This window comes from Giraffa tippelskirchi, chromosome 2 (assembly GCF_054371585.1).
Source record: "Giraffa tippelskirchi isolate mGirTip1 chromosome 2, T2T-mGirTip1v1.2.pri, whole genome shotgun sequence".
NCBI lineage: Eukaryota > Metazoa > Chordata > Mammalia > Artiodactyla > Giraffidae > Giraffa > Giraffa tippelskirchi.
Window position 1 is genome coordinate 174,719,861 of NC_137276.1, and position 18,455 is coordinate 174,738,315.

The 18,455-nt window shown below is 38.0% G+C and overlaps 1 protein-coding gene across 38 annotated transcripts in view; it reads left to right on the forward strand.

The window, feature by feature from the left end:
* The first annotated feature begins 937 nt into the window (after positions 1-937).
* The window catches only part of ZBTB20 (zinc finger and BTB domain containing 20), an 825,041-nt gene continuing 807,523 nt past the window's right edge, over positions 938-18,455 (forward strand). For 29 of the 38 annotated variants that reach the window (XR_014077378.1, XM_081572052.1, XM_081572036.1 and 26 more), the window contains exon 1: positions 938-966. The gene's annotated coding sequence lies outside the window, so the exon portion shown is untranslated. Of the gene's footprint in view, positions 967-7,472; positions 7,540-18,455 lie in introns of all 38 variants that reach the window. The other 9 variants (XR_014077377.1, XM_081572030.1, XM_081572048.1 and 6 more) reach the window with 1 other exon arrangement.

Here is an 18,455-nt window from a genome sequence, read left to right on the forward strand (position 1 = left end):
CGCCTCCCCAGACCTTCTCTCCCGCTTTCCCTCCCATCACTCGGGATCCAGCTTCCCTCCAGACGCCTCAGCTGTCTGCGACAGCGACACCCCCTCCTCCCCTCCTGCGGCTCCCCCGCCAGCTCGCCGCGCCAGACAGCGGGTAACCGCCGCCTCCGCTGGGGCATCCCGGCTCCATAGGCCTAGCGCGCTCCAGACACCTGCCTCTCACTGGCCACCGCCGCTGCCCCTCACCCGACATCCCTCTCGGCAATTGGCCCCCGGCCGTCGCTCGTCATCCTCAGCCTCGCCTCGAGTCCCGCCTCCGTCGCCGGGTCATTTAAGTTTATCACAAATAAATAAATAAAGGAGGAAATAGAAATGCGTAGAAAGTAAAAGCAGTCAGGAGGGGGCGGGGGCGTGGAGAAAAAAGGGAGGAGGGGCGGAGGAGTAGACAACCAAACCTGATTGTGTGTGTGTTGACCAATCACAACTCACCCCAGTCCAGTCTGACGGGCTCTCTCAACCAATTGCCTCCTAACTCTCGGATCACTGAAAAACGAGATATGACTGACCTCCCCAGAGTGGGCGAAGGTGCGGCAGAGGGTGGGAAGTGGGAAGACTCTCGACCAATCATCTGTTAACAGCTCTCTGAGCGAAGTTTCCATGATCCAATGTGTGTCTGGGATAGCGGATTGGGCCTCTCCTAGCCCAATCGAAGCTAGTAGAGATGAGGGAAGAGGCAGATGGGGTGGGGACAGGTGAAGGGGAGGAGGAAGAGTGTATTTTGTTTATGGGCGGCAACCTCACGAGGGGCGTCCCATCCTTATTGGCTCATTGAAGCGAAGAGTGGCATGAGGGCAACCCAATAGTAGGAAAAGATAGAGGGTTCGAGACGTGAGGTGCCCAATGTGGGCCTTCTGCCGAAGAAGTAGGGGCGGGGGGAAGTTTAGGAGTTGAGGAAAGAAGATTAAAGAGCGCGAGGAGGTAACGCCAAAAACTCTAATTTGTTGTGAGGCGGGCGGGAGGGGTGTGTGCGTGCCGTGGGGGATGGGGCGTCTGCGAGGCGCTTGGAGTAGGGGGCGGCGGGACGGGAAAGGAGGGGCGCGGGGTGGGGTTGGGGGAGAGAGTTAGAGTGGCGAGCCCGCGGGCCGTTGGTCCGCAGAGCGCGCGCCCCTTCCCCCGGGCGCCCCGCCTCGCTCCCCCTTCTCTCGGCGCCCCTCCTCGCGCCGGGCTGCGGCGGCGGCGGCCTCGCCCGACCCCGCGCGGAGGGAGGGAGCGCGGGAGGGTGCCGGGTCCTAGGAGCGGGCGGGGCGTCCCGCAGCTGGAAACGAGTCTTCTGCCTTCTTCTCTCTATTCCCCGCGCCTGGAGTTGCCGCTTCCAAGAAGAGGAGCTGAGGGGGACTAGCCGGGGCTCAGGAGCTACTAGAGGCGCCCGCTTGTCTTCCGCCCCCTCCCTTCTCGCCCTCCCCCGCTTGCCGTGGCTCTGGCGGTCTCGAGCGTCTTCTGAGAACCGGGGGGCGGGAGGGGTCCTGGCCCCAGAGCCGCTGGACGCCCCTCCAGACGCCCGAGCTACCGGCCGCCGCCTGCTTCGCTGCTACGACTCTAGAGGAGGGGGCTTGGGAAGGGAAGACACTCCTTTCCTTCTTTCTCTCCTCCTGTGGGCCCCTGTGGAAACATTAAAAAAAAAAAAAATGCTTACGGTTTTCCATAGCCGAGAGAAATGGTTGGAAGCTTTTTGAAAGTTTGAAAGAAATGTACTGTTTTACATTGTTTAATGCATTACTATCCGTGTAGCATTCTGGTCTTTTCCCACCACCCGCCCCAAGCCCCGCCCCTTTTGAAGCTGTTATCCTTTTTAAGGATGCTGAAGAGGCAGGAGGCAGGGATTTTCTAAAAGTTCTATTGATAAACACACTTGCACAAACATATGCTAGGCACACAAACTATAAACATTAGCGAAAAACACAATATGGCGTACAGCTATCCTACCTAGCGCGGTAATCCGCTGATCTCTTAAAGCAGCCCAGTTGAATGGGGTCAGTAGCAGGATGACAGTTCGCCAATAAAAATCTGAATGAAACAGGAAGTAATTTGGAAGCAGCCGGTGGGTTAAGTACTGTCTTCAAAATCAGCATTGGCCCAAGATAAGTTGAATTTGTTAATGTTCTAGATATGTGAAAATTGTCTCAACTGCTTCTTAGCATTAGAAAAACCGAAATGTTGCCCAAGTGGAGTTTTCTTATCCTGTGGTCATGTGTAAATTTCAGCAAAGGAAATCAAGAGACCAATGTTTTCAAGCAAACTCTGTTCTAAAGTTACTATTCTTGTTGGTATTGGAAGTTTTATAACATGAATTATAATGACTGTTTTGTAAAAAAAAAAAAAAAAATTCTCCAGCTTTACACATTAAATAATCAGTTATAATTATGCATGCGTGCAACAAATTCATAAATGACTTACTTTCCTATCTGTTGCTCCTAATCCCAGGCACCCTTAGCTAACACTTGGGAATAGTTAAAATAAACCCTTCCACCCCACCACACCCCCACGTACAAATTTGATCGGTCCAATTTTGACGAAGTCCTGCATTTCTCATGTTTGTAGGAAAGAACCACCGCAACAATTTACATTATTTTTTTAAATGCCCTTGTTGCTCTTTGTCATTCTTAGAGTGTATCAAAGTTGATGCACATATAGTACATAGTAATACTATTCACTGTGTCTTCTTGGGAGTAGTCTTGAGAAATTTTGAAGTTGTCCTTGAAGAACTGCTGATGTTACTCATTGTTTAGCCGTCAAGGCTTAAGAATACATGGTGCTCAAATAAACAGATGAGAAGAAAAAAAAGTGAGTTTTCTAGAAATATAATTAGCTGCTCAGTGAGTCTAGCAGTTGGGTATTTTTGGCTTTGTAAAATCAGATCTCGTAGACCAGGGGAATAAAGGCCATTTGCTTATGAAGATCAGGTGACAAGTTAACTGGCTACAGCCTCCAAAGCAATACGTCCTTTCATGATGAGATCCCAGTTTTAACAGACTGAAGAAAGAAGTTTAAGGCTAAAAATTGTCAAATTTTATCCACTTTCAGGAAGAAGTTTTTGTGCTTACCTGTTTAGTTCATTTAAGGAGCCAGTATTTTAAAATTGCTACTGTACCAAGAAAATATAATTAATATGTACACTAGCTAGTAGCCAGTGGCTACTGAAAGACTATGAGTTTAAATGGATTACTAGAGGAAAGAACAATTTACATGTGAGAGTTATAATTTTGGTGTGTGTGTATGGTGGGAGGAAGAGGGGTGTTGTTCAGAACTACTAGTTAATGTGATACCAATGTCGGAAGTGGTCAGCAAGTTTTTGAGGTTCACAAATATCCAGCTACTCTTGTTGTCAAATTAATATAACTTTGAGTACTCCGTATAGGAATAAAGTCCAAGGGGGAAAAAAAAAAACATTTTAAATGAATTCCTTTTATCTCAGTAGTCAGTCTTCAGGGACTTACTTGGTGGCTCAGATGGTAAAGAATCTGCCTGTAATGCAGGAGACCCAAGTCCGATCCCTGGGTCAGGAAGATACCCTGTAGAAGGGACTGGCTACCTACTCTAGTATTCTTGCCTGGAGAATTCCTTGGACAGAGGATCCTGGTGGGCTACAGTCCATGGGGTCACAAAGAGTTGGACATGACTGAGCCACTGACAGACACAGAGTCAGTCTTCAGGAGACTTTCCAACCAAATTGGAATTCCCAGAAAAAAATTAGGTCGTTTCATAAGACTAATAAAAGATACAACTAAGTTCCTGTAGAAGGATCTAAATTTATAAATGAATTACAACTTATTCCAGATAGTTTAGAATAAGTGGTAAGAAGAGATTCTTCAAAACGTTTGGAATATATAAGTGTAGCTTAACGGGCTCTAACTTATTCTCTGAAATAATTTGTTTCTGAAATGGATATTTAAGTTCATCCTACTATTCTGGACACTGTTCTAGACAATTGGGATGAACAGTGAACAAGAGAAAAAATTCCCTGCTCCTGTGGAGTTTTCATTGTAATGACGAATACACATCGTGTACTTAGATTGGTAGAAGAAGGTTTTTTTGGATGAAACTTTAAAACCTAGCTGTTTTCTCATTTCAAGGATCAGGGAGGTGTTCATCAACTGCCAATGATAAGAAAGGAAGACTTGACAGTACTTTATTGCTGATTTGTACCTTTTGTTATTGTCATGAAACCTTCTCCATACATTTCAGTAGATCTTTTTTAACAGATAGGGTTTTATTTTTAAGCATGCCTTTGAAATAAATAAAATATTACTTTATATTAAAAAAATCTGTGTCTTGGAATTTACTCTGAAATTCCTATGGAGCTTTTGTGGGCAAATTATGGTAAAACATAATCTAGAATATCTTAATCTTTTTAGTTAGAGTTTGTTTTAAGAATATGTCTGAAAAATCAAGTGCCTAAATCTTTTTATCAGTTGTGGTTTTTATCAAGAGAAGATGGAAATTTGTTGTAATTAATTTATAGGTTCACGGGGTCGTAAAGAGCTGGACAGGACTGAGCGACTGAACTGAATTTATAGGTGACTTTAAAGAGAGAAAAAGAGGCCTGCAAAAAAATGCTTTGTTATTTAAACATTTCTTTCAAACTACAAAAGCATTTGATTGGCACTTCTCTGATTTAATAGCCCATTTGTAATTCAAGAGGAACATTACAGAAGATTTTAGCATTACTTTAATCATTTTGTCTGTAGGTGTAAAAATCCTAGGTTTCTGATTGAAGGAAACTTGGTGCCTGGTTAAGGGAGTAGATTTAGCAGTGAGTTTGTTACTTCAAGTAGTGGGTGTCTTACTTTTCCAAAACCCAGTTCACAGTTCTCAAATAACAAGTTCTGATTTTCTTATTTTTCTCTAACACAGTGAATTTTAATTTGTTAGTCAATATGAGTTCACACAATCCTACCTCCAGTTCTTCCGTCCCCTGCTGTGAAAAGCTTGAATTTCTATACCTACACTAGATCTCTATGCTAATTTGTAGCGGTAATCAATTCTTCCAGAAAGAGTACATGTTAATACACTTTAGAGAACTTTGAGAGTGCCTGTGGCTATTTGAATACAGACCTGGCAGAATCTGAAAGCTATCAATAGGAAGATTTAGGACAAAAAGCAGAGAGTGTAACTAATCGAGTGTGTTGTTTCAGGTGAAATATTTTTTAGAAAGCAAAGAATGGTTGATAGAATGTTAAAAATTAAGAACTTTTTCTAATTCTAGTAAGGATAGTTGATCAATGTGTATTTATGTGCATGTAATTATATATGTGATCAGTTTTTGAATAAATATTTATTTCAGTACTAGATAAACAATTCTAGTCCTGCCTTGTGGTAGGCATTCAAAGTTCCCATGTGATTTTGTTGAACACACTTTGTTATGTACCAGAACTTTGCTCTGAGCAACAACAGTAAATTTTGTGTTAATTTTGGCTTAAAATTTATTTTTGGAACTTTTTGCTTTGTTTTGGCCATGCAGTGCACATGGCCTGTGGGATTTTATGCCTTAACTCCCTGACTAGGGATCGAACCCATACAATGGAAGCAAGGAGTCTTTACCACTGAACTGCCAGGGAAGTCCTAAGGAAGTTTTTCAAAGCATGATTACTAAGCAGCACATAAAATTAATGAAATTTGAAGTGAAGAGTTGCTCCAACCCTGGATCAACATAAGATAGTTGCGAGTTTGAAAGAGAGATATTTCTTAGAGTAAAAGATAAAATCTTGACATCTGACAAATTTCAATAGTAATAAAATAATGACATTCTGTTAATATTCATATTTGTAAGGTAAGTGCAAGTATGTGTACAGTGCATTTTAAGTCAAAATTTGGGGTGTTATTGGCTAGACACAGTCATTTCTTTGCCAGAGATACTAGGCTGTGTAAAGGCTAACCATCTGTCAAGTGATAGAGACAAAGAAAGGTTTAATATACTAGCCTAAAATTTCCACAAACTTGTTTTGAATTGTATTGTCATTTTGTTTTGGCCTTCAGATTCTGTGTTGAGTATGCACTGGGTCAGTCACCCCACTTTGTGTTATGAACAAACTATTCAAGGTCTAGATAAGGTTATTGTCACAGCTGATGTGATCTCGAGGCAGGATAAAATATGTTTTGATTTTGCTTTGGTGTAATGATCAAAAGCTCGCAAGTGGGCCACCCATTGGCAGTTATACAGGTGACTTCAAGCACACTTACTTTCACCTACCTATTCTTAATTTTGGGTGTCTCAATTCTTTTGCTTTATATATTGAAGCTTCATATTTCAAACCCATTCCTGAGCTATTGAGGGGGGGATGGGGAGAAGTAGCAACAGGAATCCAGATTGCATGTTTTAGGTGCAATATGGTGAGATGTGAAATTGAAACAGCAGATTGGTGAGAAACTTTAGTTTCAAACAAATATAAACTCGTTTGTTTAGTGAAGTCATACACAAAACAGTAGTCTCTATTGACAGGGCAACTTTTTTTTTTTCGTAACTTCCACATCATGAAGTCACCATTGTTCTTTGGGCCAGCAGTCTGTTTCTGAGGCATCATGTAAGAAAAAGAAGCCCTAATATTGCTGATTGTAATGATATACTTAGATATGCCAGGCCGAGGAATTATTTATAGCAGTGCTAATTATATCAATAAAAATAGCAATATTAATACTGTGAGTGTCAAAATCCATTCTTGATAGTATCAGGTAAACAGAACTATAGTCAAACAAAGCAGGCAGCTTGTCTACTGTCAGCTCATGCATATACACTTCAGGAAAAATACACACACACAGTTTAGAGAATTAAGTAGACTGCTTTAATCTCTTTTTCAATTACTTTTGACCTTTTTGAAAAAATGTTTTCTTTTAAATAATATCAAACAATAATTATTTTCAATTATTCAAATAATATTAAAAAACTCGGATTTTTAGTTTTGAAATTGCCATTTCCTTACTGATCTTTTGTTTCTAGAGACTTATTTATATATAGTTCAGTGCTTTATAAATTATCAGAAATTCATTTTCTTTGTATTTCCATTTTGGGGATACAAATTAACATCACAAAAGGAACCTCAAACAATTTACAAAATGAAACAAACCCCATCACTACTATACATGTACACACAACCAGTAAATCTTTGACTTCCTTTAGGCATTGAAAATATTTCTTACATGGTTTTGATATAAGAAAGGATATAAATTTTCTTTGTAATTGATGTTACTTCTAGTCAGTTTTTGCAGGTTAATGTTATCTTAAATTTATTTTCCAGGAATATAAAATCAAGTGAGAAGTCATTAAGTCCAACGGTTTTTAACTCGAGGGGACAACATCTAACTTATTGGCTAATCCTGCACATATTACATTGAATTCTCTTTTTACTGCGCTTTGTCAAAAATTTCAGATGTAGAGTTTAGAAAGATTGTTCTAGATCTAGTGCTACAACTAACTAGTTGTATGATCTTAGGCATGTTGCATGATCTGTTTGGATCTCTACCTTCGCTTCCTTCATCTTCAGGGTCTCTTTCTGTTCTGTGAGTATGGTTTTTTGATACTTGAATCTTTATTTATCTTCAGGTAATGTGACTAGATGTGCAGAGAGGCACAGGGAAAGAGTATATGTAAAATATTTGTCTTTGCCTTTTACTTTCAGCCCTGGATAAAAGTTTCATTTTAATGATAACTTGCTTTTAAATATAATAGTACAAGTTTAAGAGCCACAATATTAAGTACTGATAATCTTTTATAGTTGGTAACTATAATAAGTCTATTAGTTTATATAAATTTTTACCAGCTCATCTTCACTCAAGTAGATATATTGGTAATATAATTTATAAACATGATTCTTTGCATTTCACTCTGCATAAGTTGCTTAAGTGGAGAGAGGTAATAACAATGAATTATCTCAGAGTCATTTTTTAATTCTGTAAAATATATGGATAGAGAGATATATTTGAAGAAAGAAGATTAACTTGGTTTTTGTGCTATTTTACAGAGAACCATAAATAAACTGAGTAATGAGGGGCCATCTCCATATAGACCTTATAAAACTGATAATTCTTAACTGCTGCATTTGATCTTTCATTCTACATTGTACCCACCCAGGGATAGATTTACACAGGAAGGACAGAAAGATAGACAAAGGAAGTTGACTCTATTTTGATGAAGAATAGTGGGAAGAATTTGTGTTGGAAAAGACTTTGCAACTATTGTGCTGTCGTATACAGAAGCAAATTGCACACAGTTTTTGTGTACCTACTTGTAGGTATTTGTTTAGTGATGACCTTAAACTTTTCATTTAGAATTTCACTCTCAGTTTCTTTTTGATTGACTCATACTCCTTTGGCTAGTCTGAGTGTTAGTGAGAGGCTCAAAACCATCAAACCCTTTACCTGTTCACAAATGGAAGCAGCTATCTGGAGAAAGCTATATAATCCTTGGTTTGTCTCCCTCTCATACACCTATGGCACCCCACTCCAGTACTCTTGCCTGGAAAATCTCATGGGTGGAGGAGCCTGGTGGGCTGCAGTCCATGGGGTCGCTAGGAGTTGGACACGACTGAGCGACTTCACTTTCCCTTTTCACTTTCATGCATTGGAGAAGGAAATGGCAACCCACTCCAGTATTTTTGCCTGGAGAATCCAGGGACGGGGGAGCCTGGTGGGCTGCCATCTATGGGGTCGCACAGAGTCGGACACGACTGAAGCGACTCAGCAGCAGCAGCAGCATACACCTATCCATAACTCTCGGTATTCTTGGTACTGCTCTTAACATTTTATAAATTACCTTATAGACAGAATATACAATAAATTCAACAATGTATTAGGCAATGCTAAGCTATTTGAGGGGGCTTCCCCAGTAGCTCAGCAGTAAAGAATCCACCTACAATGCAGGAGACACAGGAGATGCGGGTTCAGTCCTGGGTTGGGAAGATCTCTTGCAGGAGGGCATGGCAACCCACTCCAGTATTCTTACCTGGAGAATCCCCTGGACAGATAGGAGCCTGGTGGGCTACATAGAGTGCAAAGAGTCAGACACAACTGAAGTGAATGAACACCCAAGCTATTTGGAAGAAATGAAAAAATTTAAATCAACCATAGTGCAGAAAAAGTGCTATGAGTACTTCAATGCATGCAAATAAGGGGGAAAAACAAGAGATATTTAGAAAGGAGGCGTATTTTAAAATAGAAGTTAACTGAAACCCAGCCCATGTACCGAGGAATTAATGTAGACCCTTTTGTAACGGCATTGGTACCAAAAATACTAGCAAGCTTATTGCATAGAGAGAAGAAAACAAAATACATTCTGTTCTTGTGCTAAACAATGATAACAATAACAACTACAGTAGCCAACATTTATGGGTACTTACTCTGTACCAGACATTGGTTATATCTCCATTTTTTGAGAGAGACACTGTTATTATGTCATTTTTGAAGATAAACTAAAGCTCAGGAAGGTTAAGTAACTTCTTAAAAGTCACAGAGCTAGAATATAACAGCTGGAAAGGCAAACTCAAGTCCAACTCCAGAAAATGTAAGGTCTTAATCACCCCTCATCATGTCCCTTCTGGGACCATTTTCACTGAATACCTGCCCTGATTAGTACTGGTAATTTTATTTCAAGAAAGACATAGTGGATTTGGAGAAGGTTCCAGAGAAGGGCACAATGTGAAAGAGCTGTAAGTGGGAGGAATGTTTGCTGTGCTAAAGTTTGTTTTTAAAATTTAACTTTTCAGTCTAGAAGTACAGATCCTGAGAGGGAGTTTGTCTGAAGGTTTTAACAGTGGATGGACCTGGTGGCTGCTGCCTGATTTGTTTGGATGCAGCATTGGAGCTGTGTAACATTAAAGCAGATGGAAGAAAACATGAGTAGGAGCAGGTCAAAGGAAGCATTAGATACTGGGAGTACTGGGAAGGCAGAGGTCAAAAACGAGACCTAAATAGAACAGGTTGAGGAACCAAGAACTGGGATCATACAGAAAAAGAAAAAGGGTGAGGCAGAATAGAAACAGAATATATTGAAAACTATGGTAAATCCTACTGACTTTGGAAGGTACCAATGTTTTTGTTGTTTGAACCCCTATATTTGTTTCAGAACCAACAACTGGCTTAAATAGGGGCCACCTAGAGTTTGGGATACAAAGGCTGCTCTGGTTTTGGCACAAAAAGCATGATCATCAATACTAACTTAAAATTAGCCAGTAAATTTAGATGCATTACCAAGAAATGCAATTTAGCACAAAAGCCTATATGGTAAATCTGAGAAGAGCTGTAATTTATTGAGTACCTACCATGTGCCACTCAATTCTGAAATCACTATTTCTGAAGGGGATTTATAGTACAAGTTTTTGTCTGCTGTCCAGTTTTTAAATATAAGAAAACACCTGTTAGCTTTGCTGAGGATTTGATGAATAAAACAAATTATAGCTTAATTTTATTTCATTTCATTTTGTAATTTAGCTTATGATGTCTCCTCTTCCCATATTCATGGACCTTGGCTCTAGCAGACTTAAGGTGGAATAAAGTCTAGACTCCTCTAAGTAACAGTAACTTTTCCTTCATTTGTTGCTATACCAAAAGAAAGGTTCAATTTTATTTGATAGGATGAATGCATTTCTATTGGAATAATAGGTTCAAATGATCAGTGCAGGCAAAGTTAGTATATGTGAGTTTGGATTATATTTATGATTGCCTTCATGAGTTAATGAAAAGGGAATTATATAAACTTTTAAAGTGATTTTTTTTTTATTTAAAATAATTTTAATGACATCAAACCAAATACAGATAGGTATACCTGAATGCATACTCATACCCTTTTTCTACAAGGTACTGGAGACTTCAAAAGTTTTTAAGCAGTAATATTCATTGTTGAGCTATATTACATACATATGGTGGGGCAGACTCAATGAATAATGAAAGAGCTACACTATTACTTATGTATCTTTAGTTTTCCTTATGACAGTATCTCTGATATTTTCTTCAGACTCTCATTTCTAGTGCATTAAGAAATATACTACAATATACATTTGTATGTTTCTAATATAATATACTGTGAAGTTAGAAAGATAATCAACATTCAGTTTATGTGTGACATCTTTCCCCTTCAAGTTTATTGTCATTGGTACTATTTTGTTCTTGTTCTTTTCACATCTTGTAGTACCTAGTCTTTTTAACAACTATGTTGTTTGCATCTTACTTTCCCTTTATGTATCTGACCCTTAGAGAAATACCTTTGAAAATTCAGCCTCTCAGTAATCTTTCTTCTAGCAAAGGTTTGAGGACAAAGCCATATTATGATGAAGGGGTGATTTGAGCTGAAAAATGAACAGGATTCCAGACCTTTCTGATTCAGGTATTTCAGCAGTTGTTATAAAGTGAATTGCCAGAGTGTATAAAACCCCAAAATAAATGGTTGGTCTTTTTCTGTAATTTCATGTTATGCATACCTCTGTTTCTATTATTTGTGTAATGATCAATTTTACTATGCAGAATTGGGTGCATCCATTCTTTGACATTCATCACCTGGAAAGATAGCATTCAGATTTATACTACACTGAACTGCAGATCCTTAAGGGCAGTACCATATTTTATTAATCTGTGAAGCCTTAGTGCTTAGCACAGTCCCTGGCACATTGGAGGATTCAATGTTGATTGGACTCTTTCATAATAACTCTCCTGAAAGATTACTTTGATCCTTGCTTACCAGGCTATCATTCCTTATTTTCTGTTGACTGGTTCAAATTGAGCTTTGTTCCAGTTGTTATTACCTAATACAGGCTTTCTCTGTACTTTTCTAAGACCCAAATATTTTTACACGTGCTCATGATTTTCTATCCTTTTAGATACTTAATGAAATTCTGTCATGGCAGAAGTTCCAATAAAAAATTGTATTTACCATGATTCAGAAAAGAAATATATCAGATATGGCCCATCAATGGTAAAGCAAATCTACTACAATCAATTCAGGATATTGTATTGAATAGAGTACACAGAATTACATTAACTAGTGATTCAAGGATGAAATCCAAATTTCATATCCTATATGATTCCTATCTGGGTAGTAGAACAAACAGTCCAGAGTATTTTTTTGCACTTAATAGATTGTAATGAGATTTTTAGCATTTTATATGAGCTTCCTAATTCTTAAAAAACATAAGTTCATAAAATTTCTCACAGTTATAAAATACAGCTTTAGATTATTTTACCTTATTATGTTTAGAAGTCTAGTCCAGTGAAACACTTTAATGTTCTTGATATTATATCCTTAGCTCTTCTAGAAAGCAAAAAAGGTGATTGGGCTGTGAACAATATGGAGGGTAGTGTCATATAAGCCACTGTGTAGGATGGATGTTTAACCTATATAACAACTGACCTGCTTTTTCATGTTTATAAGACTTGCTAGTTAGACAGTGGGCAACTTAACATGACCGGCCAAAGTTGTAGTTTGTCTTGCTACTAACTGAAACAGCAGCACATTGATTTGAAGTTGTTTCCAAAACAAAAGATAATTATGTCCTAGAATAATTAAAACTGGGATTTCATTAAAGTGTACTTCAAGTGATTAATAGCTGAGTGTTTTTTTGGAATTTGTACCTAAGAACATAAAGAGAGCTTACTGCCATTTTTATATATTCAAGAGTATACTTTGTGAGGGAAGTATTGATTCTTGGAAATAATTATAACAAAGTCCCAGATAACTCCAGATTCATATGTGCCCCCTACCCCCCACCAACCAATAATTTTTTAAATTAAGGATTCAGAAAACAACTTGACCTATGTATGGCAATCTTCTCCTTCACTTCCAGTTCCTGACTTTCAGTATCAAATCGCTACTGAGATTTGTGAACAATCGCCATGACACCTGGGACAGAGAAAAACTGCTTTGAAGGTTTTCTTCCTTCAGCTGGGCAAGCAACTAGAGAACAGTAATGGCGTTCAGGGATAAAGATCAGAAAACAGTAGACACTGTAACCGAGAGTTTGGGCTTCAGAGGTCTGTGAACCACTATGAGAAAAGGTTAATTTTTGCCTGTTTTATATATCCAAGTCTCTTCAGCTAGCTAAAAAGTCAAAGTAACTGAGTGCACTGGCTGAGTTTTCTCCGTCCCTAAGGCTGAAAGAAAATTCAGAAATAAGGCAACAGTGATCTACCTCCTCATGACCTGGCAGGGATTTGGTAGACTGTCTACATTTATTTTCTCCAAGTGTTAACACTTTTGCCATTTAGGATACTCCAACAACCAGACCAGAGCTCCAGTGAGATATCAATAAAAAATAACAATCCTTTTTAAAAGGACCTAATAGTAAGGGAGAGAGGAAGATCAGGCAGGAAAATTAAGAGTACATACTCTAAGCAACTAGTAATGTTGGCAAAAATAAATGAAACCTGAATTTTGAAATATAGCAAGATCACTTAAGGAAATACAAATACAGAACAAAGAAGAATTTCAGCTACTAAGACAAACATATCTCAGTTGAACAACTCAGTGGAAAAATCAGAAGAGAACGTGATCGCTGTTGCAATGTGAATCAGTGAACCGAAAGACCAAGTATGAGATATCAAAAGTACATAGCACAAAAATACAACATGATGAAAATCTTGATGAGACTCCAAGGATAAGTCTTGGAGGATAGTTTAGAAATCAAAATGTGAGTAATAGGAATTACAGAAGGAGAAATAAGAACAGAAAGAGGAGAGGTATAATTAAATAATAGAAAATTTCTTTGTGTTTAAGAAATATCAGAGTCTGTGAATTGAAAGGGTTTATTGATTTATGGTCTTGATTGAAAGACAAGGCACACTTAGGCATGTCCTGATAAAGGTTCTGAACTCTAAAAATAAATTGAAACATAAACTCCCAAATAGAAAGAACAAGTTTCTCCCATACAGGGGTAAAATATTAAAGTATCATAGAACTTTGTATCTCTAACACAGGAAGCAAAAAGATAGTGGAATGACATTAACGAACTGCAAAAGCAAAATGACTACAGGCCAAGAATTTCAGTGGCCAGAAAGTTGTCATTTGCTAGTCAAGGTGAAAGAAATACATTTAGGGAAAACCAAAAACTCAGAACATATTATTATTCCTTATGCAAGACCTGAGAATAAATTATAAGCAAACAACAAATGAACCAAGGCATAGATTTCCAGATGAAAAGCAAAAGAAATAGTGGTGAATAATGAACATTTATTTATAATTGTGTGAGTGTGTGTTGTGTGTATAATTTCATTTAAGAGATAAAGATAGATGGCTTGTTGTTGTTGCTCAGTCGCCCAGTTGTGTCTGACTCTGCGACCCCATGGACTGCAGCACGCCAGGCCTCCTTGTCCCTCACCATCTCCCGAAGTTTGCCCAACTTCATGTCCATTGCATCAGTGATGCCATCCAGCCATCTCATCTGCTGACACCCTCTTCTCCCTCAATCTTTCCCAGCATCAGGGACTTTTCCAGTGAGTTGGCAGTCGTATCAGGTGACCAAAATACTGAGCTTCAGCATCAGTCCTTCCAGTGAATATTCAGGGTGGATCTCCCTTAAGATTGACTGGTTTGATCCCCTTGCTCTCCAAAGGACTTTCAGAAGTCTTCTCCAGCACCACTGTTCAAAGACATCAGCTCTTTGGCATTCTGCCTTTATGATGCAGCTCTCACAACCGTATGTGACCACTGGGAAGAATATAGCCTTGACTATACGGACCTTTGTTGACAGAGTAATGTCTCTGCTTTTCAACACACTGTCTAGGTTTGTCATAGCTTTCCTGCCAAGAAGCAGTTGTCTTCTGATTTCATGGCTGCAGTCACCATCTGCAGTGATTTTAGAGCCCAAGAAGAGAAAATCTGTCACTACTTCCACCTTTCCCCCTTTTATTTGCCATGAAGTAATGGGGCTGGATGCCATAATCTTGGTTTTTTTAGTATTTTAAGCCAGCTTTTTCTCTCTCCTCCTTCACCCTCATCAAGAGGCTCTTTAGTTCCTCTTCACTTTCTGCCATTAGAGTGGTATCATCTGCACATCTGAGCTTGTTGATGTTTCTCCCACCTGTCTTGATTCCAGCTTGTAATTCATCCAGCCCAGCTTTTCTCATAATGTGCTCGGTGTATAGTTTAAATAAAAAAGGTGACAACAGACAGCCCTGTCATATACCTCAATTCTGAACCAATCAGTTGTTCATAGAGGGTTATAACTCTTGCTTCTTGACCCACATTAGATTTCTCAGGAGATAAGTAAGATGGTCTGGTATTCCCATCTCTTTAAGAGCTTTCCACAGTTTGTCATGATCCACACAGTTGAAGGCTTTAGTGTAGTTGATGAAACAGAGGTAGATGTTTTTCAGAAATTCCCTTGCTTTCTCTATGATCGAATATGCCAGCGAATGTTGGCAATTTGATCTCTGTTTCCTCTGCCTTTTCTAAACCTAGGTTGAACTTCAGGAAGTTCTTGGTTTTCATAATGCTGAAGCCTAGCTTGCAAGATTTTAAGCATGACCTTACTAGCAAGGGAAATGAGTGCAATTGTCTGATGGTTACTCTTCTTGGGATTTACTAGATAATAGTAATAAAATAAACAATTTCAAGCCTTTGAAATAAGCATCATATTTATGTAAAAATTTTTAATGTACTAAACTGATCAAAACTTAGTTGATGGAGGGAGTAAAGAGGAGAAATGTAAAAGAGGGTGAAAATGAGTGGTAGGAGATAAGAAGAAAGGAGGAAGTGGAGAGGGAGAAAATCAAGTATATCCTAAACATGTTATTTATTTAGGAGGAAGAGTTGGGGAATAGAACCTCTTCCTTAGAGTAGAGAAAGGGAAGATTAGCATGATAGAACATCCTTTAGAACTTTCCTAGCAGCAAGGAAAAAAGAATACAGAGCCACTTGTTTAAACAAAAAAAAATACGGAAAAGGGAAATAAGAGAACAATAATGTAGGATAAGAAATAAATACAATTGGAAGATATAAAATTAAGCACATTATTATATTTAATGTAATGGACTGAATTCTTCCATTAAAATAGATGTTAGATTGAATTTAAAAAATAAGCCACTCAGATTTTATTACAAGAATACCTATGTCAAAATTATAAAGAAATGTTGTTTGTAAAGTGGTGAACGTAAAAAATATCACAAATTCAAACAAAAGGAAAATAGGGAAATGTAAGTTGACAGCATTGTTATCAAAAGGGGCACTATAATGATAAAAGGCATAGTTCATGAAGAAAATAACCACATAAATTTGTATGCAGCATGTTTATTTATAGTAGATAAATCTGTACAGTGAAAACTATTGGAAGGATATATACAGCTCTGTTAAACATCTGTGAACAACGATAAAGAGAAATGGAATAATATAACTCTGAAACAATATATTTATAATATATGATATTCTTTAAATATTTTTAAATATCTCTGTGCTTGGCAATGAAGAAAACTATAAATTTTAGAAAGCAGAGATTTTGCAAGCACATCCTCTGATTATAAGTTAGTATAATTAGAATTTTAGAAGTTTCTCTAAAAAGTGACAAAATTATTATTTAGAAATTAAAGAAAACACCCGTGTATAACTCTTGGATAAAGAAGAAATCATTTGGAAAACAGTGAAAAGAAGAATATGTAGAAACCTGTTGAAAACAGCTAAAGAGGTTGTCAGAGGAGAGTTGATAGCCTTAAATGCCTTCATTATTAAGAAAGCTGGAAAATAAAGGATTATGTAGTAACTTTAAGAAAGTAGAATAAACACTAATAGAAGAAAAGGAAAATAATTTTTTAAATATGAAATTAATGAAATGCCAAACAAAATGTGATAAAAATCAATCTTAAAGCTGGCTCTTTGATAAAACTAATACAATGTGTAATCTTGTGAAGATGAAAAAGCAAAAAGAGAAATGAACCAATAATTACACTCTGAAGTGGACGAGATTGAAAGCGTATGTTCACATAAAACTTGTACACAATGTTCATAGCAGCATTATTCATTGTAGTTGAGAAGTGGGAGAAGCTCAAATCTCCATCAACTGATAAATGGATAAACAAAAATATGAAAGTGAAATTCTCTCAGTCCTGTCCGACTCTTTGCGACTCCATGGAATTCTCCAGCCAAAATAATGGAGTGGATGTTCGATGCATGTGACAAGGGCTCAGGGCCGGGGCAATGGGATGATCCAGAAGGATGGGATGGGGAGGGAGGTGGGTGGGGGGTCCAGGAGGGGGAACACATGTAAACCCATGGCTGATTCATGTCAATGTATGGCAAAAACTATTACAATATTGTAAAGTAATTAGCCCCCAACTAAAATAAATAAATTTATTAAAAAAAAAAAAATAATGGAGTGGATAGTCTTTCCCTTCTGCAGGAAATCTTCCCAACCCAGGGATTGAACCCAGGTCTCACATTGCAGGCGGATTCTTTACCAGCTGAGCCACAAGGGAAGCCCTAATAGGTATATGTATATAACAGAGTGGTATATGTATACAATAGAGTAGTAGTTAGCCATAAAAAGAAATGACATACTGGTACACGCTACAACATGGATACGACATAAAAACACTGTGCTAAATGAAAATGTCAGACACAGAAGTCCACATATTTTATGAGTTCATCTATATGAAATTTCTGAAATAGGCAAGTGGTGCTAGTGGCAAAGTACCTGCCTGCCAATGCAGGACACGTAGGAGACATGGGTTCTCTCCCTGGGTCGGGAAGATCCCCTGGAGGAGAGCATGTCAACCTACTCCAGTATTCTTGCCTGGAGAATTGCTTGAACAGAGAAGCCTGGTGGGCTATAGTCCATTGGGTCACAAAGAGTCAGACACAGCTGAAGCAACTTAGCATGCAGCATGTTCAGAGTCCCATTTACATGTTTTAATAAAATTAAGTACATTTGGCTATACATGTATGAAGAAATTAAAATGTTTAAAGGTATTATGACTACTTTTGGTGGTAATGATTCTGTATTTCTGAGTATTGGCACCAAGGGTTTTGTTTTTTTTTTCTTTACATTTGTAGTTTATTTAATTTTGTGTCACATGCTACAAGAATTTGCTACATGTTCTAAAAAATCTTGAGATAATTGTCTAGCATTTTAGGCCAGATAGAGTTAATGATTTATACTTTGATATCAAATTAACTTGCATACATCATTCCATGTCAGGGCTGATAACATAGCTGATATCCCTTGGTAAAAGTTAGGTGATGTGTTTCACTTTGTTCAGTGTTTATTTTCTTTGGTTGGTACCTTCTGTGTTATTTGTTAAATATTTCTAATATTACCCCTGTCATTTCACAAATTAGTTATAACAACAGTTATGCATGAATGGAAGACTTGCCTATAGAAGTTGACTGATAAATAATTGCTGATTTATGTAATAGATTTTAGGTACAATATGATTTTAATAAGGTAATAAAATATTGAAATGAAAGCATTTAAGGGTGTTTAAAAATAAAAAGAAGTTAGCAT